Source organism: Taeniopygia guttata, chromosome 1, assembly GCF_048771995.1.
Source record: "Taeniopygia guttata chromosome 1, bTaeGut7.mat, whole genome shotgun sequence".
NCBI classification, from domain to species: domain Eukaryota; kingdom Metazoa; phylum Chordata; class Aves; order Passeriformes; family Estrildidae; genus Taeniopygia; species Taeniopygia guttata.
In genome coordinates this window covers 50,686,508-50,710,984 of record NC_133024.1, presented here as the reverse complement: position 1 = coordinate 50,710,984, position 24,477 = coordinate 50,686,508, and the positions used below count along the sequence as shown (strand labels likewise).

At 35.1% G+C, this 24,477-nt stretch overlaps 1 pseudogene; it reads left to right on the top strand.

Annotated features, from left to right (window-relative positions):
- The first annotated feature begins 11,300 nt into the window (after positions 1-11,300).
- LOC121470747 (uncharacterized) lies at positions 11,301-24,006 on the top strand (annotated as a pseudogene).
- Positions 24,007-24,477: the final 471 nt, after the last annotated feature.

Below are 24,477 nucleotides of genomic sequence, written 5' to 3'. Positions count from 1 at the left end.
GACTATGTTGCAATGACTCCTGCCAAGCAAGCACTTGAAATATTGTCTCTTTTCCTTGCTAAAACAGTATAAGCAAGGCTTTTCTAGGAGTAAACACCGAGCTTCAAAGAATAAGAATGACCTTTCTGCAGGGTGCATGTCTACACCTACTTCTACTGCAATGTTAAGTTGGTGCTTTGTTGAGGCCATAAACTCCATGAAGTAGAAGAATGCAAAATTCATCTCTGCTAAAATGGAATTCGACCATCATATTTCAAGGGATGAAAATGGAAATATGGAGCACATAAGTCAGTGAAAAGTACTTTTGAGATATTAAAAGAAAGGGAATACTGCACTGTTTTCCTTTCTCTCATGTATTTTCATTTAGATTTGCTATATAAAGAAAAAATTTACTAAACTAGAGAGTCAAATCTACAAATCTAATTGATATATATAATATCAGAGCTAAACAGACTGTTCAGCCAAATTAGCAGTCTACATTCTACAAATTTACATTCTTACATATACTGATTTTCTATTTTACTGTACTTTTCAACTAACTAACCAAATAATTGAAAGTGGCCAAGAATAGAAATATTTAAAATTAAGGTTTTTTTCTAACCTGATTTGATCTCACCTAACAGATTGCAGATATTATTGTAATGGAAATACTTCTAGAACTGTAATATAATTGATACTTAAAGCAAAAGGTTCAGTAACATCAACTCTTTTCTTAAATTTATAAAAATGAAAAATAATAAAGTAAAACCTAAAATAACAATGCCACTGGCTCAAATATAATAATAATGTTTAATATGTCCCTTGAAAATGGATGCCATGTCTATTTCCTGTGTTGTATGATTGTTGTCTAGCCAAAAATTTCCTGAAATGATCATGGGAATACCAAACAACACTGTTATCCATCAGTACTTTCATTTTATAAGCATTAGTAACCAGTAAAATCAGCTTAGAAATATGATTTATTCATCAGGGACACTACTAAGGAGGGTAAAAACATTACTGTGAGTGAGAAGTTTTATAAAATGTTTTTTTCATTGAACACCAATCTCATTACGACTTTTGAAATTCAGACAAAAATGACATATTCTCCAGCAGAAAGATAAAAATTTCCTTCAGGATGCATCTCAAATTGAGAAAAAAATAATATGTGTGGCTAGATTTCCCTTGTGGTATTAAAAGAACCTAAACCCAGAAAAACCGCTGCTGATATTTTATTTTGTTTTAAAATGGAATTAAAAAAAAAACATTTCCCAGCACAAGAAGGGCAAATGCACTGGGTAGATTTAAGGGAAATTAACCTGCACCAAATCTAAATGCAATCTTAATTAGTGTGTTTAGTACTAACAATGAGAACCACATTCTTTAAAATAGGTTGATGTGTAGTTAAGTATATTTACACTTTGATATCCGAGCCAAGATTTACTGGTATATCTATCTCCCTCTAAGAAGAACTTGCAAGAAATACTGAAAGTAAGAAACTTCTGCTGAAATTACAACTGAAACACATCCACAGGAATAATAAACACCCCATCTTCACATCATGCACAGTACCCAAACAACTACACTTTTCTTATTTTCCATAGGTAGACAGGTAGATTTTTCTCTTTAGGAGACTTAAGTTTTAGAGGTTTTCATATACCTGCACCAAGAAAAGTAGACATTAAGCAGAAAAGTGACTAGACATCAGAGCAGTGTTCTTTAATCCACAGTCCCTCTGCTTATTACATTACTTTTAATAAAACGTCACACTATAGTATGGAGTATCTACAGTATTTCTGGTATCATCTTCTGCTGGATAGCACAGTACAAAGTGTGTCTGCTGCTTTTGTTAAACAGATTAAACAGAGGTTACTAAAAATAAAACTTTTGAGAAAGTTAATATCTATTTCAGAAATTCTATTGAATAATTACAACCTAAATTAGTCTTGATTATCCTTCAGTGTATAAATTAAAAAATGGGCCTGTCAAAAGACAACTCATAAAATTTAAGGCAACACTCCCAGTTCCCTTATTGAGCTCTCTATCACCTAATGAGAAGTGGCTGTGTATGCATGTATAAACAACATTTATATCACTGATAAAACGTGTATGTATTGATTTAACTGATAAAATACAGATGGATAAATTTTCCTTCTACCAAAAATACTTTTATAGACACAGTCTGGGAGTCTGCATAGAAGAATATTACTCATTCAGTACCCACAAATGCTAGATATATTTTCAGTTTGAGCATGAGTGTAACTACTGCAGCATTTATGCTTAATGGCAGTCATTGAATTTAAGTCTTCTAAATGCAGAAAATCACAGAACCAGTATCAGCTATAACCAAACAAGAAATCTTTTTTCATACAGACTGTCTTCACAGATGGAGAGTTTGCTTCTACTTTAATGTTTTTAGTACTTCAGATAAGAAGTGCATAATAATTAGAAACCAACTCAACTAAATTCTAAAATTTCATCACTAAGAGTTTTAAGTGCTTTTCTGCTCCAAATCATAAACACATAAATTTACTTCCTAAGTATGCGAGTGTAAATTGGAGAAAGACATGTTTTACTGTAACCAGTTGATGTCCTGGGAAGAATTCAGAAAGTCAGCCACTCTTCAGAAGGCTTCCTTCTTTTTCTTCCTAAGTAACTGGCATTTCTAAGTAGCTAACATAGGTCAACTTTATGAATACTTAGCACCTAAGCTTCCTGTGACTTTAATCTTACAGAATATACAGAAAATAGGCAGTGTGAAATGAGATCTGAGTTGATCATATGTTCACTCTTATTAATTTCTTCATTGCCATGAAATTAAGTGGAAGTGATATTTTCAAAGTATAAAAATTATCTTCACTTAAATTTTGGATTTATCTTTCTTCAACTGGAATTCATTAGACTAAAATGGTACTGCTGGTCTGCTTAAAATTCATTTGTTTTCAGCAGATGAATTTCTTAAATGTGAGGAAATAGACAAATTTTGTATTTTCTTTCAAATATCTTTTTTCAAAAGAAACATTTCTGCAATTTGTATTTTTTAAAAAAAAATCTCAAGGCCTGTTGATTGAAAGTTGATATATTTTCCACCAGTAATTTCCAAATTCTTGGGGTTTTTTTCTTTTTATGAATTGTGAAAAGTAATGCAATACATGTTGAATTTGTTGTCTTTTTCTACATTTTCCTTTATATACTATATTCAGTACTCATTGTTTCTATGATTCATCACCATTATTTTTTGACATGGAAATGGTACAGGACATATTCTAATCAGGTCTCAAAACAAGCAGAGAATGTGAACATAAAATATGTGGAGGAACAACATGTGAGACATCTTGATTTCATTTATTCCAGATAAATTTATTGACTTTTCAATCAAAACTCTGCAATAACAAAATCTTTTTTAAAACTCCAAAGTTTTCCAATTGAAATAATTAAAAAAATCTCTCAGGGACTGTGACAGACATCTCCTGGATTAATCTTACACTTCCTTAACAGCAAGCAAGCTGACTATTTTGTCCTCTTGACTGAATACTGTCTTGTGGCTAGGTCCATTTAAAGTACACTTTTTGAGCCACACTAATGTGCAATTGCATGAATGTAAATACATGGAAATACTACCTCAGGAGCAATTTCAACTATTAGTCCAAGTGAGAGTTAAACACAGGATATTTGGATGTGCAGTACTGCAAGCCTAATTAAACAGACAATTGCCAATGAAGCTTTAAAATTAGTCCTATTGCACATACAAAATAATTGCATACACAATTTGGCTTTGTCTTGCATCGTGCTTCACAGATTTATTTTTAAATAACAGCTCAGTTTTTATGGAACTGCTTTTCCCTGTGAAAATTGCTAAACATTGAGATTTTATTTGGGTTTTGTGTATTTGGATTTATGATTTATTTATTTTCAGTTTTTATATAGCAGTAATTTTCTTCACAGTTAAGAAAAAGAACAGTACCATGGAAAGTTTTACTAAATATCTTTTATGTGTATATTTTCATCAGTAATATTATGAAAATCTTCCAAAATCCATATATTTAGCTATATTTTTACTATTGGTCCACAGATCCAAAAAAAAAAAATTAAAAAAAAAGAAAACAACTAACCACAATAAAATGACTAAAAAATGAATCCTTTTTTTTTTTTTTTAATGGATATTTTGCTCCTATCAAAACACATATAAAAAGCCATGGGAGTAAGGGAAAAAAAAACAATAAACATTTCAGATCATTAGGAAAAATATGTAGTACCATCATTGAAGCAGTGTGGGCTCTTCTTGACAATAAAGATTTTAGTTCAAAAGCACTGAGTAACCTGAAGAAAGCAGCTTCAAAAAATGTCTTTTTTTGTGACAGAACTGAGACAAACCATCTTAGCAAGAGGAATGCACCAAACTTATTTTGCCATGGTCAATACCTAATCACCACATAATATTCACAAAGCTGGTAGACTAGACATCAGCTACGCAGAGTTGATCTTCAGTGGACATTCACCACTGCCCAAGCTTGTCTTTTATCAATACCAATAACAATCAGTTTTTCAAATTATACTATTTTAATCTTTTAATTTAATTTGAATACAGATCCTCAGATGCTGTAGGCAATGCAAGAGAAAACAGCAACTGAGAATTCCTCCCCCTCCTTCTCTCCTCCATGGCACTTACAGTACTGATGCTGATGTCATTTTGCACAGATGAATGTCTATTTAGCCTTTCCAGTCAGATCAGGACTGTGTCTATTCCAGGTTCTGTACTGTGAAAAACAAAGATTTTTTTTGGTTCTGCCTCCAGAGCTCTTGTTTAAACATGGAAAAATTTAATCAACTACCTGTTTAGGTAGGAAATGTTCTGTTCAAAATTGCAACTGACAAATGTGTTTCAAGAAAAGCGAAGTTGTAGTTTGGGTTGTTTTTCATTTCTTACTATTTGCAGAAAAAGAAGACAGGGTGAATTAATTTGGGACAGAATAGACGGGAAAGATGAGATGAAGCTAATATAGAAGCTCTGTAAAACTGTTTCACTCTTATGCCACTTATCACAGGAAAGAAAATGCATACTCATAATAATTCTGCTGGTACCAATGGAGTTATTCTGTGGAATAATTTGACCTTCAAATTCTAGTTTTCTATTTCCTTACACCCTTTTGAAGTCACACATACATGCTCTGAATAAACACAGTAATTGTGATATTTGATGGTTTATACCTACTTCTCCTGTAGGGTGAATTAACTTATTAAGTGGAGAAGCTTAGTGAAGGGTGACTGCACCACCTCAAATCATCATTTCCCACACCCCCTTCAAAGTTACATCAAAGTTAATACTGTTTAAATTATTATAACTCTGTTTTTTGGCAAGGCCTCATTTGAGATTTAGAAAGTGTCCTGTAAAGGTTTCTATTTTAATGTGATTGATGTAATTTTTATTAAAAATACAGGTTTCAAATATAGATACAGATTTTGTTTTATTTATCTATGTATAAATGCAACATTTTATCTGGATTTTTTTTTTAAACACAAATTAAGTTCTAAAAGCTTCTGGAGGTTATGTAGGACAATCCTGTATTTTGAAACAGTGTTAGACATCTGATCTTTACTTAAATCCTATGACACCACTGCCAACATCCCCAGAGGAAGCCATCTAGCCTTTCATCTGAACAGCCTGTGGCCTCCCAGTTTGACTGCCACACACTACACAACCTTCAGCAGTTGCAAAGGTGACGCCAGGATCTCTCCAGGGTCCTTGTTACCTCCCCAACTTCCATGCCAGTGTGTCTGCTTAGCTCCAGAGAATTCTGAATGGTCCTGGATGTTAATGTTTAGGCAATCTGAAGAGGTGTGAGTTACTAAAGAAAGGTTTGTGTACAGAAGCATGTAGCTCAGGGTGGGAAATTCTCATAATTTTTGATTGGATAACATTATTTGGTAACATCTTTCTGTTTAACCCACAACTTTCCTTATTATATAGAAAACCTCTGCATATATTTATTTAGGCCACATTCAAAATACTGTGTTCTAAACTTGATGGAATTGCAAATATTTGGCATTTTTCTTTTTCTGTAGCCCATCACAGTATTTTCTCCATTTGATCTTTTGAAAGTGTATCATTGAAGAATCCCTGGCATGTATAGATATGGTGAACATCATTTGTTTGCCTATTTGTAGTTATTTAGAACTATATAAGATATTCTTAGGTATCCTGGTATTCTTTTTGCCTGTCAACTTCCTCTCAAGTTCTAAGACTTAGGTCTTTGGACTGCATTGACCACATTTTTGGTGACTTCTTTGTATATAAGAATATCCATAAAAATGTGCATTTGAAATCCACTTGCCTTCTGGAATTTTTTTTTCCTTTTGGCTGAGATTACATAATTATCTCCTAACTTGCCAATGTTTTGTACATAATTACAACTCTATTAGTCAAGAAGCCAGATGTGCAGATTCCCAAAAAAAGTTAATAGCCAGAAAAGAAATGCTATAGTACATCAAATCGTTATTGTATTTTTGTGTTTCATGCACACTTTTCTTGATTTAAGTCTCCTGTGTGGTAATGTTTACCTTACATGGTAAATAAGTGCTGCATTACTTGCTTGTGTACGAACTGTTCTGATATCCAGAGACATAAGGATCTCTATGGCATTCCCAAATGATGAAAATCTGTCTACACTCTTTAGGATATGCGTGGCAGGCTCACATTTCAGGGATGGGATAGTTATATAACAGTTTATCGTTGTGATCCACTTAATTTTAACATTAATTTTTGGTAGAAGAAAATAAGTATCTAGACTGCAAGCCATGAAAACCAAACAAAACAAGAACTTAACATTTTGTTTAAGAGCTTTAGATTATTAGGATTTTCCATTTAAAAGTAAAGAGTTCTCAATGTAAAATACTTTATAAATATCCTAGCTTTCAGAAAATTTTATTTCTTAATTTTTCTCAGTCCTTCAAAATAGCTGAGGAATAGTTGAGGAATTAAAATTAGCACAGCAGAAAAATGAGTACTTGTCAGATATTCCTGAATAAAAGTCATGTCTTATTCATTCAGAAAGAGAAAGAATAAACGCATTATGTAATCTGTAGTAATAGATATTTACATTTCTTGCTTACATGAAAGTTATATTATCAAGCATTCTTCTGCAAAAAGAGATTCTGTGTCTGCACTAAACACTAGAGTGGAATACTTTGAAATTCTGGATAGAAATTATTTTTTGTCAGTTAGTGACTCTGCTTTTCAGTACATTGGCATTCAAAACTATTTACAGGAGGAATATAAAGATCTTCTAAACCTCTAAATGTATGCTATGTATGTAATTTGAATTTCCTGTCCTTTGGAAAACGAAGGAAAATGCAGCTGAATAAATATCTATCACTTGAAGAGAGGTATTTTGTTGTGCAGGTCTATTTATAAGCAATGAATTCACCACATTCGCAGAGCTACACAATATTATACCTTTGTGCTACTATACAGCAGTTATAAGCAGGAAGAAACTATTTTTGCAAAATATTATTTTTATCAGAAACTGTCAGAAACTGCACCTTTTATACCTTGAGAATTGATTAATAACCTGTTCATTCTTCTATATTTAATTCTTTCCTAATTCAATATCAAAATTAAAAAAAAATCTTAATTATTCTGTTTAAATTCTGTAGTAATTGGATTTTAAAATTTATGTAGCGCACCCATGATTGTTATGAAAAATGAATCCCAAACTCTTGATAAAAATGACTGTTAAACGTTTAAGCTTGCCTCAAGTGTGTTCAGATGTTCTTAAGTTATCCAGATATCTGTATTTAAGTCATAATTGCAGCCATGAGCTTTGCATGGGAGTGGAGCACCAGCAGACCAGGATCCATGTCCATGTCCAGTGCATACAGCAAATGAAGCCAGATCCTGATGGCCTAGCAGATTTTATTGAGTTGTATTACTATTTCCTTTAAGATCACTGTTCAGAGACAAACTGATCCTTATATATTTTGTGCCATAACAGAATTTTGAAATAGAAAAGAAAGCATTTCTTTTTATTGCGCATGCATTGAATTTTAATACATTTTCCTTCTCAAGAAGTCATTAAATGCTAGGTTGTTGGACTTGAGTATAGTAATAGTTTGAAGAGGAAAGCAGATTGATATTATTCTACTGCTTCCCTTGTGGCTGTATATATTCAGGGTATGAGATCCACTACTTTGTACATATATGTCTCTTCCATTGTAGTACCAATTTAAACATTGCTCCATTGTGCAGTGTGATTAACAGGCAAAATCCTGTGCTTACTTCACACATATTTATGGGATTGAGCAAGAGACAATTGACACAATGAGAACAGTACTGCAAAATGAATTTTAGCTGCTAAAATGAGTGATAGCTGACAAGGACTACCAGTAAGGGATCCAATAGGTCAAAGAAAAGATCAGAAGCCAAATAAGAGAACATGATGTAAAGGAAACAGTTGATAAAAAACATATTCTGGCATTTTGATGAGACTAAAGAAGAATAGAGGAAGATAAAGACATTTGTTGTTTCTGCATCTGATAACAGCAGAAAGAGGAAAGTGAGTCTGTCAGTACAGTATTTTCAGCAAATAAATAAATAAAAGCTGTACTGGCAGCAGTCAGGCCAAGTTTGATATGTTAAGACATTTTAGAGGAGACTGCCACTGAGATTTTCAACCTGCTTTTCTGCCTTACAGAGCTGAGATAATGTTCTTTAATATATTCAAACTTTGGCAGGCTTTTATGAGCCAAAAGGAGTTTGTAGAACTTTTGAATATTACCTGTCTCTGCTTGAATGCTCTTCTCATAGGATTTGTAACTTTATGTTGATTCCATGCCTTCAACTCAAAATTAACCCACATGGCCAATCAAGGGAACAATTTGGGTAGTGTGATGTAGTCATATGTCATGTAGCACCATTTAAATTACTAAAATGCATGCAATGCATGCATGGGCTGGCATATATGACACACGACCTTCAGAAGAATTGGAAAATCTGTGGCCGGCAGGTATCAGCCATAGGTTAATATGTAATATCTAAGATGCCACCATGTTCAGGCACTAGAATTACACACCTTCCTTCACTTTTACTAAGAATCATGTAGGTAACAGATGCAAGCCTTAGTTTCTCCCTAAAATCTCCCTCAAGATTAGATTTTCTATCCATGCAAATAGTGACTGTGCTAGGATAGCTCTCTGTCTGCATCATGGGCACAAGCAGAGCCAGAAGATAAGCACTCTGCAGTATAGTAATAAGACCATAAGTTATCTGTGAGTAGGGTGTTTGTTTTTTTGTCTTAAAGGACCTCATAGGAAAAAAAAAAATCTCTCTCTTTAGAAAGCTGTTTGGATTTTAGCTCTAAAGCCTCTGAGGCAATGTTTCATGCAAGCACAATAGCATGACTTATCTGTAATTTAGCAGTGATATCAATGAGGTAATTAAGGTCACACACATCCAAGCCACTGGGAGAAGAAAAAAATAAGAGGTCTAATAAATTATGTAAAAACAGTATTTCTCCTGGAATTGCTGTTCCTGTTTTCCAAGTTACATATTTCTCAACAAATTGCACATGCTTCAAGATTTCAGCAAGACCCTGCATGCATTATCATGTACTCCCTTTGTTAGAGAAGGTAAAGAATTTATTGCTGAAAAGCTATTTTCCATGTTCAGAACTGTACTGAGAAGGTTATATGGTTTTTTTAATCCAAGAATTTTGTGTCATCTAGATAATGTTGTCATTCAATCTTGATAATCAGATGAAGTCTATTCTTCCCCAGTTACTAATGCTATCAATTTGATATCTCCTTTTTAAAACACTTGTTTTCCTAAGGGAGTTAGAGTAATGCCTTTGAAGACTGAATTTGACTAAAAAAATTAGAGTAACAAAAAGAGCACAAATAAAATAATAGAAACTTGCCAAGGGGTTTTCTACCTATCTTAGATGGGTTAAGGATATTAATAGCCTTCTGGAGGTGCAATATTTTCTCTAACTTAAACCAGGAAAAAAGATAAAAAATAAGACCTGGTCCTCATTTAGTAAATTATGAGTAAAAACCTTTTTAACAGCAGAATTTCTATCTGAAAGAGTAAAGGAAATAATTCTTCACTAGACTACTACATTATTCTTTGTCATAAGCTTTTGCTTAGCTACCACTCCTATTCATAAAGAAGTATGTGAAAGGCACAGAAGGGAATTTACAAACCTGGATCATTCACTTTAAATTCTTGTAAAATACAAGGAAAGATTTTGATGCTATTATTGAGTTACACAAAGTCTATCTTGATGAGTTTGAAACTAAAATAAAACACAAAGAATATGTTAAAAACCTATCCCCAAATTAACATCAGGGAAGCTGTCTGGGTTGCATGTGTGTTAGCAAATTCAGCTAGAACCAAGACAAACTGGAGCAGAACAGCTTATGCTGCTGGTCCTAAACTCTGAATTTTCAAAACAACCAATGATGAAGTTGCTCCATGGCCCATGCCTAGTTCTGAAATTTGCCAATGATCATAACCCATGCTAAAGGCCCTTTTAAGAGGCGAACTGGATAGATGGTTAAATTTCAGAGAAGATTCCCTGCCACTGTTTAATTCACAAGTACAGAAATATCTTAGATCCTAAAATAATAAATTTCAGTAATTTTCATTTCAATACCAGATAATTGTGAGCAGACGCTCAACTCCTTTAATACTGCTGTCATTCTGAAATTAGATCCTCAGCCCATTGTTCCAGTTTGTCAAGATCTCTTAGAGCCTTCCACCACTCCAGCAGATCTACACTCTCACCTAAACTTTGTGTCATCTTTGACTGAGGATGTATTTAAATCCCCTTGTCTAAATAATTGATAAAGATGTTAGCACTGTCCCTAATAGTGAGGCCTGAGTGACCAGCCTCCAACCACTCTCTGGGCCCAGCCATCCAGCCAGTACTGTGCCAAGTCAAGAGTGCACCCATCCAAGCTATGTTCAGCCAGCCTCTCCAGGAGAATGCAGTGAGAGACAATGGCACATGCTTTACATTAGATAGACAACATCCACAGCCTTTCCCTTATCTACTGAGCATGTCACTTTGTCATAGAAGCAGAATTAAATGCAACTTTCCCCCATAATTTAGGTGAAATGTGTACGAATTGAAAGGCCCAGTTTAAGGGCTAAACTTTCCTTATATTAATCAGTTTGATAAGAGAAAAATATTTACATTAAGGTAGAATTTGAAGATAAATTAATTATATGTAAAAAAGCATGCATATTTAATAGGTTTTTGTGAAGTTAAATAATGCCCTTTTGTGTTTTCTCTTAGATGTGAAAAATAAAAAATCCTGGCGTAATGGAGTATGGACATAAAAGCAATGCAGTAAGTAGTACAGATTGATTTGAACATAATTACCCTGAGTTTAGGTACATGATTTTGTTTTTCTATTATCAATCCAGTATAAAACAGAAGAGTTCAAAGCATGGAACCACCTTTGCAAATCCAGCAAGTAAAGAGACATTGGATTTCCGGACTGAAATTTCTCTTATATTTCATGAAATTTGAAACTTCCTTCAAATATTTCTTAGTAAAAAGCCCACCTGTATACAGCATCTAAATTTGGTCTTCTGTAGACAACCAAGACTAGATTTTCTTGGTCCCACAACTGAGTGTCATCTGAAGAAATATCTTCTGAAATACTGATTTCAGCAAAAATAAAGTTATAGTCATTTTTATACCAGGTAGAGTATTAATGATTTTTTATACCAAGTAGAGGGGAATATTCAGAACAATTGGGAAAAGATTCTGAGCACATACTTACAACTGTGCAAGTCACTTTAGGTTTCTGTATTCAAAGATGAAAAATAAACAAGTGTCATGCCACAGTCCACTCATCAGGCTTAGGGGAACATACTTGTATTTACTCCGGATGATGCTCAGGAAAAACAACAAAAGCCTCAGCAGGTTCAATAAGAACTTTTTCTTGCAACGTTTGGAACATTCCAACTGAATATGTCACGTGGCAAATTTTAAATTAGCGATCTTTAACTTATCCAGACACAACAAGGCACTTAGTAAGGCATTGACAGGAAATTTTTGGTCTAGTTTACATCTTTCAAGGAGAAGATAGGAGATGAAAGAAAGAGAAAGAGAAAGAGAGAAAGAGAGAAAGAGAGAAAGAGAGAAAGAGAGAAAGAGAGAAAGAGAGAAAGAGAGAAAAAGAGAGAAAGAGAGAAAGAGACAGCCACCACTCTAGAATTCAGCCTTATCTCAGCTGCTTTCAAACTCAGGTGTAGTCAAGTCTGCCTTGTAGCACACATCACTGTCCTTTAATCTGTTCTAATCTGCTGGAGCCCTCTTCCAGGTGAGCTTCTGCTGATTTCAGCACCAAGTCCCGTGCCTGCATTTCACACAGAGCCAGAATGTTCCCAGCTGGCCCTTGCAGCCGACCACCCCCATCACAGCGATGTTCAGCGCTGATTTTCCAGGGCTCACACACCTCACAGCGCAGAACAAGAAGGCTCAGAGGTGCCGGGGGGAGCAGAGCGCTGCCCCACCTATGGCTGAGCTTGCCCTGTTCCCCACCACCTCCAAACTGATTATTTTGAGCCAGTCAGCCTCTCCTCTAGTCTCCAACAATGAGAAACAATTGATACAGTCTATTTTAGATGCCAAATTTCTGACAAGATGGACAAGATTACATCTTTTAAGTATCCATTTAATTGCGAAGGAATTCTATGCAACTAATGCAAATTTAAGGTATTAATCTGACTTCATGGTGTTTATTCAGAGAGACAGACGCAGATGAAGAGGTCTTAGTTTAGCAAACTGTTAATGATTCTTAGAAAGGAAATGGGGTTTTTTTGAGGAAGTATAATTAAATGAGGACTTTGATTTCTAGTGCATCTTTGAGCAAAGTATCTTTTGCTGATATTAAGAATGATGAGGAGAGCTACAGCTTCAGCCTGTCTCTGATTGAACAGGTAGGAGTGGAGGCATGACATGCTTTAGGATGTTAATTCTTCCTTCATATTTATGTCAAATCAAGTTAGGAAGATACTGTAAAAATGTCTTTTCTCTGTCAGATACTGATTCGGTATGGTCCAGGAAATTAGGTCTTATTTTTTTAAATTACCTGTGTGCCCATGACTATGAATTTCACAAAGTCATTTTCAAAGGAAATAGAAAATGCTATCAACATTTAATTTCTGGATCATTTATTGTATTTTGCCTTATGGAAAGTATGTAATAAAAAAAAAATTTCACATTTGAGATGGATGTGGAGATGTTCTCTGACAGTTGCTTTGTACCTTTGTTACATGATGCTGGATTCTAACTACTTTATTTACCTAAAATACAGATATATAAGCTTTGCTAGTCAGCTTGAAAATTAATGAAGAAAAGTAAGCCCACCTAGATAATAATGATGATTCATTTTACTTAGACACCTATGCTAATAGATATATCTCACCCTGGAGGCATGGATTTCCCTGACATGACTATGAAGAAAGTCTGTCATGACTTACTTGGATTTAAATGTTTAGCTTTTAGATATCAGAAATCAGGTGGGATACATTTCACACTGTGCGAGGTGAAAATAAACAACAAAAAAAGACATTAAACCACCAAATTTGTCATTTTTAATTATACATATGTAATATTGCATGTACCTCTTATAGTGTGTATATATAATGGTATATATACATTTATAAATAAGTTTCTATTATATATATAGTTTGCAGTTAACAACTAGAAAGATTCATTTATTAGCTGTTATTATTTAGGAAGATAAATAGATTTCCTTTGCATAATTCATGTTAAAGTATAGCTAAATTCTTGCAATACTCCTTGTTATAAAACAATTGTATGGGTGATGATACAGCATCACACCTATCCAATAGAAGTGGTGGCTTTAAAATGCATATATTTTTACAGTTGTGATTAGTCACAGTCACTCTCAATCAGTTCACATTTTTCATTGGAGAAAGCTGGTCTCTAGAAACAGACTTCTGAGCAGACTGTCTGTGTACTAGCAGATATACATACTAATTAATGTGGTAAGAGGGTACCTCCACAACCACAACAGAGCACAGAAAGACAATAGCAGGAAGGGGAGCTCAAACAATAGTCTGCCCTCATTACTGATAGCCAGGACAAAACAACCTTTGTTTAGCAAGATGCTGGTTTTCAGCCAAGAGCCTGATAAGAAGCTGAACCTCCAAAGTGGGATAGTGTTTTTTATCATGCCAGTGTCCTCTCTTACGCAGCTGTCTCAGTCACAAAACTTCCCCCTGGGAAGGTAGTGAGACATTCATACATACGATTGAGGGATAAAATCTGATGGAACATAACTGTTTAACTGTGCTGAGGTGAGAGGCAGCTATCATGTCTTAGAAGGGGTCATAAACCATCAAAGATCCCTGAAGTGCCTCCAGACTAATTTCTGGGGCCTTCCAACCAGAGGACTGCACATGATCCATAGTGTTGCAATAGACAGTGTAAAACTTCCTCCCCAGGGGAGGTACCTGGGCATTCCCACTTGAACATTAACCCGTTGAATTTTGTGGTTTGGGATCTTCCTCCATGCCTGATGGATCAAGAGTGTGATCAATGGATATAGAAATTGCAACAAACAAGCCTTGTAGCTGGGTCCACAGGTACAAGATCTTTGCTACCTGCTCTTACTCTTTCTTTCTCTTTCTTTCTTTTCCTTATATATTTTCTTAAGTGATGCCTTTATACTTTTATATAGATAATAAGCAAAACAGTTACATATCCCCTTTCCAATGCAACCAAATTCTCCTAAAACAAACCTGCTGTATAAATACATATATAAGCACCAGTAATTCAGTAGCATTTCATTTTAATCCACCCCAAGGGATCTATGATTGACAAGAACCTCAGTTGCCCTACCTTCAGCAACAGGTGGCTGCTTCAGCAACAGCAGGGCCACATAGTGGCTGAGTGGTGAATGTTTCAGCAGTGCACATGACTTAATATGGGATGTTTTGAGGAGGAATGAAAGGAAGGAAAAATGGATTTAAGTGATTTGGGGAGGAGCAAGGATGGATAAATAAATTAGTAAAGGGGTAAAAAAGCCTGGTCATGTGTTAATAGTTTGATGTTCAGTGTATATATATCTATACCTATACCTATACCTATACCTATATATCTATATCTATATATATCTATATCTATATATATCTATATCTATCTATCTATCTATCTATATATATATATATATATATATATACACACATGTGTATATATGAATTTTCATCCTGGAGAAAAGAATGTAGGTGTGACCTAATCACAGCCTTCCAGTACTTGAAAGGAGCCTACAACAAAGACAGAGATGGACTATTTGCAGGAGCCAAGGGAGAATAGATTCAAACCAAAATAGAGTAGGATTAGATTAGATATTAGAAGGAAATTTTTTGCTGTGAGGGTGGTAAGGCACTGGAACAGGCTGTCCAGAGAAGTTGTGGATGCTCCACCCCTGGAAGTGTTCAAGGCCAGGTTATATGGGGCTTTGAACTTACTCTGGCTTAGTGAAAGGTGTCTCTGTCCATGGCAGAGGGTTTGGAACTAGGTGATCTACAAGCTCCCTTCCAACCCAAACCATTCTATGATACCATGATATATGTGGTGAACATGTCAGACCCATATGCATGTGCCTGGTTGTATATGCTCAGCTGTGCTGCAGGTTGCACCTGGGAGCACAGAGCTGCAGCAGCCTCACTTCTGTCAGGTTGTTGGATCTGGCCCAGTGTTTTTCTCTTATGATGTCCTCTTACTTACCTATGTAGCTTTGAAGGTGAGCTCTGCTCCACATCTGACTGCTCAGATAGAACCAGGTAATGCACAGATATGCTTTAATAAGAAAAAAGCCAGGTTAAGTGCCCACAGGTGTAGCACTTCCCCAGTGGATCCACTGTTCTTTCTTAGAATTTAGAATATGCAGTTTTTCATCCATTTTCTATGTGAATAAAGTGAGGATGAGGCATAATGAGGCATCACTCAGCCTTTCTGAAATGCTAACAACATTGCCCTATGTTATATTTCCATTTATTTAACAAAAATAACATGTTAGCTTTCCTATCAAGTTTACAACAAAGAGCAGATACTGAATTTTCTGTCCTTGGGATAATCCTTTCCTCATCCACTTCCATGGTCTTTTCACATTCTAAAATTCAAATATTGGTTCTGTAAAAATTGTTCCAAAAATACCGTAAAATATTTATTAATTGAATTTTAAAGTATCATGTGAATCAATTAATTTAGATTTATTTCAAGTAGCATATGTCTCTTGAGCCATTGAAAATACAGAAATTCTTCCATATATATTAAAGTTTCTCAAAAGTCTAAGGAAATTAATGCATCAAAAAAAAAATCCATAATTATTGCAGGTAGTTTTTAGTTACTGTAATTTATGATTAACAATACTGGATGTTTCCTACATATTTATAGTAGCCAATATTATTTAAGCACTTATGAATAATAAAAATAGGCATGTTTCCCATATGACTGATATGAATTCATTACTACTCTTATTAAAATTTAAGTTAAGAACTCAGAAAGCAAATAGTGATTTATTTTTCTGTGTTAAGTGAACATGCAGACATATGGCAGTTATTGCTTTAAGCTTTTAAAGTTTACAATTAAGTAGAATAACAAATATTTGATGCAAGTTATATAATTTGTGGGCAGAAAATATGCTTTATTCAATTTTTCCTTCTACTGAAATAGCCTCCTCTCTCCCTTCCTCAGTTCACTCTTTCTCTTTATTTCTTTCTTTTATTACTCTCACACTGAATAGAATATAGAGGTGAGAAGGTAGGCAGGCAGGAAGGAAGGAAGGAAAGAAGGAATGAAGGAAGGAAGGAAGGAGACAAAAAGTAGGAAAATAAGAGCTTTCAGCAATGCATAAACCAGGTGGTTATTACTTATATCGTCCATTAATTTTTCCATTAAAATAATCATATTAGGAAGCCATGACTGCCATTGTTCTTGGTTATTTCTTGAGATATCCTAACTACTTTTGGGGTCTGACATAAAATTCTGTATTTCTTTCTCCATCTCATGCAGCATGGAATGTGAATTCCATGGTTATTGCCAATGGAGAAAAGACACTCATGAATGAAGAAATGCACTGTTAGAAAGTGAATTAACATTCAGGAACAATCCTCACTATTATAAACACAAATAATTGATATTCTTAAAAAAAAAAAAAGAGAGCGCGAGAGTGACAGAAGGGCAGTATTTCCTAGTGTTTCTAAGCAAATAGATGATAAGAGAGTTAGGTATGAATTTACAAACTGTGGAATTCACAGTCCCTAAATATTGCACATTTTTATGGTTTGCAGCTGTGTTTAAATAAATCTATCTAATTATATTGAATGCTGCATTGTAACCACAGGCTAATCTCACTTGCCTGCCCAGAACATGATAACAACAAGCTTGACTCGGTTATTAAGATTTACAAAAGGTTTTGAATATAACCTAAAGTTCTCGCCTTCCTTCCTTCCTTCCTTCCCTCCTTCCTTCCCTCCTTCCTTCCTTCCTTCCCTCCCTCCTTCCTTCCTTCCTTCCCTCCTTCCTTCCCTCCTTCCTTCCTTCCTTCCCTTTTTTGGTGTGTTTTGTTGTTGTTGTTTTTTTTTTCCTAAATGTGATTGACTTTCTGCTTCAAAAGAATCATGTTTATGACCTAAACCAAAAGTAAGAAAGACAGATAAGTCAATTCTTGACACTTTCCCACAAAGACCAGACCATCTGGACATTCTGTGTTTGTAACAGGTGCTTCTGGGACTTAGAGCCTAATTCTGGCCCAGATCCTGTTCTGTATGGGTGACTCCATTACTGTGTGGAACTGCACGTTGCATTAATTGAAGGGACTCAGAAAGGCCAAGTAAAGTAATTAGTCAGTTGGTCATGCATAAAAGAGACTAGTGGCTTAGTGCCACCGAATGTTGAATGCACAGATGTACAGCACCATCAGCTTTTTCTCTCTGTGGTACTCTGCTAATCTTCGGCAGGTAGAGCAAAGATCTGTCTTAGTCCAGGTTTTCAGTCTCCTGGAAGCAACAACATAAATTTCACATCCACATGGGAGAGAAAATCATAAGTTTGAATGACTTAAAAAAGAAGCTACATCAGCCTAAAATTGTCAGAATGGTAAAAGTGACAGATGGGCCAAATATGGTAGTTAGGTTTTTAGGTTCCAGCCTGAGTTTTAGGTTTGTCCAGCAGCAACTGGCATCTGCAATACAAGCAATACAAGTAAAATGGGTGTGATTTTCATTTCATAACCTAATTTTTTGAACTATGCTGTTTTTCTTTTCCTGTACTCGACAATTTTTGTAAGCCTTGTTATTTTGGGGTCAGAGTTTGATCAGAATTGTTAGCTAGCATCACCTGGATAGTTAAGAAAATACCTTCTCTGTTACTTGTTTCCACTGAGCAGTGGAACTAAATGTGGGCAGTGAGGCATTCAAAAATTTGTGATAGTGGTTTATAGTTCAGATTTTGTGTAGATTATAGGAGGAACTTAAATCCTTTTTCTGTTTCTTTCACAGATGCTGTGTGTGTGCTATTTTGCTGTACATCCACTCAGAGTGGGTGTAATCAAAATATTTGGATTGCTGTATTTCATAGTAATGTAAAATTTCTAGACTAAAACTTTATTTTTAAAAGAGGTTTTTTTATCTTCTAATCAGAACAACCAGAATTAAGAACTGGTAACCTGAAATCCCAGTTTGCCTAGGCCACTATTTTCACTATTATATTATGTTTTACCACATTGTCATGTTGAAATAATCCTCAGCAGTGTGCATTGCAATAATGTACCTCATGGCCTTCAATCAAATAGCTCACTACAAAAATTGCTTACAATAGTAAGATGCAGTATTTGAAATATTATATTTCTCATGTACTTTGATAACTAAACAATAGTGTGATCAACTCCCTCAAGGCTGAAATGTCCTGCAGAGAAACTCAAGAAATTAGAGAGATGAGCAAATACCAACTGTACAATGTCCCACAAGGGCAAAGGACAGATTTCTCTCCTTTTACAGGGTGTGAATAGACTGGGGAATGGAGGACAATGCTGCAGAAAGGGGCTGGAGTGTCCTGGTCAGTGGCAAGTTGAACATGAGTCAGCACTGCCTGGCAGCCAGGAGGGCCAACCCTTTCCTGGATTGCATCAGACACAGCATCACCAACAAGGCAAAGCAGGGGATTGTCCTGATCTGCTCTGAGCTGGGGTGGCCTCACCTTGTATATTGTGTGCAGCTTTTGGTGCCACAATATAAGAAAGACATTGTGCTATTAGAGAACATTGAGAGGAGGGCCATGAGGACCATGAAGAGGCTAGAGAGGAAGCCTTATAAGGGGCTGAGGTCACTTGGCTTGTTCATCATGGAGGAGACTGAGGGAAGATCTCATCAGAGTCTTCAACATCTTCATGATGGGAAGCACAGGGGCAGGAACCAATGTCTTCACTGTTGTGACCAGTGACAGGACTCAAGAAAACATCATGAAGCTAAGATAAATTTACATTCATTTCTAGTGGAGTAAATAATTATTGGTATAATTTCAGCTGCATTGTTTTAGTCCAGTTATGGAGTGCATTCATAAAATTGCCTCTATTTCAAACCTCAGATTATTCTTTCTTTTACTCTGTAGATTGAGGAGGAAATATGGCCTTAGTCTTTGTCGCTTGTTGAAACTGATAACTTTTTCCTATTATTTATATTCCTAAATTATAAAAGAAGGGGACCTACATGTCAAAATAACCAGTGTTACTTTAAACTTTATATTTTAATATGGAAACAACTACAAGAGCTACCGATTTATGTGAACTACCTTTTTTTAATCACTGTGACATTATTAAAGAGGAGAAAAAAAATTACCTGAATGATAATATTCAGATATATCTTGGTGATAAGCATGTAAGAAATAAGATTTAAATAGTGCCTGGGGACTTAAAGTGAGGTAAAAAGCCTGGGAAAGATATATGAACCCAAGATACTGATCTTGTTTGATATTGTAGGTTTCAGTATTACTCATCTGCATTGCCTATTTAATTTGCGTGAGCAGGCAGGGGAATCAAATATCCTGGAGAAAAGGATTCAGAGGGCTGATCATCCTGTAAAGTTTTCGGTGGGAATTGTATATATTAATCTTCTGGGATTACTGAACATTTTACATGCTATATTTCAGTCCACTACCTAATTAACATAAAGAACAGAGCTGAAGGACAGTACAAAGATATGATGTGATGTGTGTAGTGATTTAAACAGAATTGCCAAATTTAATTGTAAGCTCACTGGACTTTTTTTAATATCCTGAGCACATAGAGCTTGATTAAAAAAGCCCCACATATCAGTCACTTTGATCGGATAACAAATATTGAAAACAGGTTTATACTTTATGTTGGAATAAAGTATTCCTCTGTCCCTCAAAAATCATAAGGAGTAGACAAGTTACCAGTGTAATCTAAGATGTTCATGTGTCTGAAGTAATTCATCCTCTTTTCAAACAAAGCAAAGTGATTGTCATAAAATACATGGATTGTGTTTGAGCTGGGAAAAAAGAATGTTTCCTGGGAGGCACTGAAGATTGCAAACACCCTACCTTCATGCTCTTTTATTATTTATTTCTCTCTTTTCATGTGCATTTGCTAAATATACTCAAATATTTGGACTTACGAATACTAATGCTAGTCTATTTTGAATAATATAGAGACAATATATAATTTCATCTATGGATTCTGTTTTAATTTAGAAAAAACTACAGTTACCCCAAATTTGTGCCAAGGTAGTTAGGAGCAAAAGCTCACTTTCAGAGTCTATGTAAGAAAACATTTCATGGCAGCCATCAATACCAATAGCAAAAATAATTTATCCAGATGAAAAATAATGTTTTGGATTAACAAACATTATTTGTTAATGTGGATGTGGATGGAGAAATATGAAAATAAAGACTGAATTGCTAGAGAACCCGAGCCATACAAACCCTAATGATTTACTTCATATGGACACAACTTATTTGATTACCACTGCCTCTTAATGCTGTGTCACTGCTGTTATGTCTTTTGAAATTACATCATTGAGGATAGCTGCACTGACAGGTCTACCATGAGCTGCCAGACGGCAAACTGATTCAAGGATAACACAACAGTAACTATTGTATTATTTCCTTAATTCATCATAATTGTTCTGCTGGATACTCTACAGATAAAATATAGTTTCTCTGAACAGCTGTATGTATAAATTATATGATTGAGCAGCATGTTAGCTAATTGTTTAGTGCTTCCGAGTAAACACTAGGCATATATCCAAAACATGCTTGATTTTACAATATTGTCCTTTATATTTAAATTAAACTTATAAAAATCCTACATAGTCTATACATTTGCTCCAATCCAAACTATATAACAGTGCTGCAGCAGGGTGGAATATGGAATAAATAACAATTAAAAGGTTTTATTGCTACCTTACCTCAGTTATAATCAAGTTTCTCAATAATGAGAAAGATTGACAAAGTTTTTAGACAGTAAAAGGACTCTTAAGAGGAAATAGCATAATCATAGCATAATAGTCATGTAAAATTTAATCTGCTGAACATACTTCAGCACTTGTAAAAATATGTAGTTCTTGTCAAATGTCAGTAAGGATTTACTAATATTTTTATTTTCAATTCAGTACTACATTTATTTATTTACTTACTTACTTGTTATTTGTGGACACTTAATCCCTGTTCTCTGTTCCATGACTACTGCTTATGGAAGCTGGAATCACCTGGACCACAGCACAGCCCCTGAGTGGTGCAGCTAAGTGGGAAAGTGTCTGACTCAAAGGATAAATATTTGAGGAAAATCAGCAATTTAACACTGATGCTCCTACTCCTATTTGCCATCTTCTGTCTTGTGGCATGATTTAACCAAACTGGAAGAAGAATTTGGTCTTTCAAGAAGAGAATCAAAATTCTCGGCAAAAGAACAAAGTTTTCATATTGAGAACAAAGCCTGCTATCAGGAGAATCTAAGTGTCCACAGACAGAACAAAGTCCTTTGGGAACAAAATAAATCCTTCAAAAGAAGCATAGGGACTCTTCAAGGGAAACAAAGAACCTTGAGAAACAGCAAAAAGCTTGCCAACAAAATTAAGACCTCAGAGAAGAGATTAAGTTCCTCAAAGGATAAGAATGAACATTTGCATTGAAGGGAAAAGCTCTTCAGCAGGAGATTTTAGCTTTATGAGAAAAACACAAAGCCTTCAAGGACCAGTTTAAAGCTCTTCAAGAGGACAACAAAGCCATTCAGGTGGAGGAAAAAGCTGTTTGTGAAGAAAAAATTCCCTCAGTGAGGAGAAATTTGCTCTGCAATAACGGAATTTGCCCCTTCAAATAAGAAAAAAGGCCCTAGGAGGTTAGGAGAAAGCTCTCCAAAACCAGCACAGAGACCTCCATGAATGGGATAAGATACTTCAAGAGAATGAACAGTGTAACATAAGTAAAGAACCACGTGCTTAGGGAGATATTGCAGCAGGACTGAAGAGTTTAGAAAAACAGTAATTTCTGTTGTTGACAAAATATCAGCAAGTAATGGATGAAAAAAGGCATCAAGCAACCTGTTAGGCTTAGTGTAGAGGTCTTGAAGAAGTGCTGGAGCATGGATGTTGGTATTTCAGATCCCTGAAGCCTAGTAAATTAATGTTACAATACATAATGAATATCTGTAGATATCTGCTATATTGAGGTATTGAATATTACAGAAAACAACTTCCTTATTTTAGAATTTCAAAGGTTAAATTAACACTTTTTACCATAGAATACTAGGGGATATTAATAGAAAATGGATTCTGATGTAATGATCATTAGAGTCATATACAAGTGATGCTGTGACAGACTTTAAATTTTGCATCTAGATTAACCAGTAATATAACATTTCTGAAAATACGTGGTATTAAATAGTTTCAGAATATGCTAACAAATTTTTTATCTTGGATTTTTTCCTTCAAAGATCCAGTTTTAACTTGAATAGTGAGAAAAATTGGTATATCTGTGCTACTAAAAAAATAAATATTATGAAGCAAGCTTGAACACTCTTTTCCTGGACAGTCCACCATGCTACTTTTCTCTGCTTCTGCTTTGTGCAATTTCAAAGCCAACAGCCATGTACAATTACTGCCAAAATCAATACTTAGATGAACCAGTGTTTGTCTTTAATTGTATATGTTCCTCAAATGTCAGCCTTGTAAGCTTTGTACCCTTTGACTCCTGAACATGTATTTATATCAGATTTCAGTACCCATGAAAAAAATTGTGCTATCATATGATAAAAACATTGCTTTTGTGGTGTGTGAAAATATTATTTCAAAATCTTGAAACCAAAAATTCCGGCCAAAATAAAACCAACTCATTGACCACACCTGGTGTGCATTTAGGAAATCAGGGACAAGAACTCATTGTATGGACGTGACCAGTCTGCTTTTGTTAAGTCTAACCATAACCAGACTGACACACAGGTGGAATACTTGACACACGACCTTGAGTCCAGGATTTTGTAAAATATTTCTTGTTCACCCAGAAACTGAATTAGCAAAAACATGTGTTAAAATACAAAATACTTATTAGTGTAGAAACAGTAGAGGTAGCAGAGAAAGTTTTCTAGTCATGGTTCCAAAAGCTCAAGGCAGTAGAGCAAGGACATGTGCAGCTTGCACCCGAGATAGACAAATTTACATTTCCTTTCTTTTGCCAAGTGTTGAAGTCTTAATAGTTATATCTCTGGCCTTAAAGACCAGATAGACCTTGTAAAGTTGAGCACAGTGTTGTACCAGTGAACATCTGGTGCCTGGGAAAACTGATGCAATATGGAAATATTGTGCTGGAGAACATTCAGGAGTTTTTTTTCTTGTATAGATATTTCCCAGTGAGAACACTGACAAGAGTACGTTATCCTCGGTTTAGAGATTTTTTTATTCATTCCTTTCCTTTGGATAAAGATACTTTGTATGTTAGAGGCATAGTCAGCAGATGTTTATCTTGCTTGTGGAGATCTTGTTTTGTGGTTTGAGTGACCATAGAAGAGAGAGCTAAGGAGAGATGAACCGTGAACTACAGATCAGTACTTGAACCTTTTTATGAATGTGGGCTAAATTACATTACTGCTTATGTAAATACTGTATAATAATTGTTGAAATCATGTGAGCTAAAAAAAAAAATAAAAGCAACAAACCTCTATAAGCATAAAATTATTTAGCTTGGATATGAACTTTAGGGATCACTCTTTGAAAGCAATGACAGACTTCCGGTTACTCATAAGAGGAACATTAAGAAAGGTTAATTTAGGATGGGGGAAGGAAAACACATCTGTCTCCAGTATTTTTCTGGTTCTTCTTCTTGGTTCATTGGTCCAGTACTGGACGTGTCTGATGGGTCCTAGTTGAAGAGAGTGGCAGAGGTGTGTGGGAGTAGCTAAGTTGCTGTTCTATTCCTCTCACAGCATCTCTGGGGGACATGGTTTTGG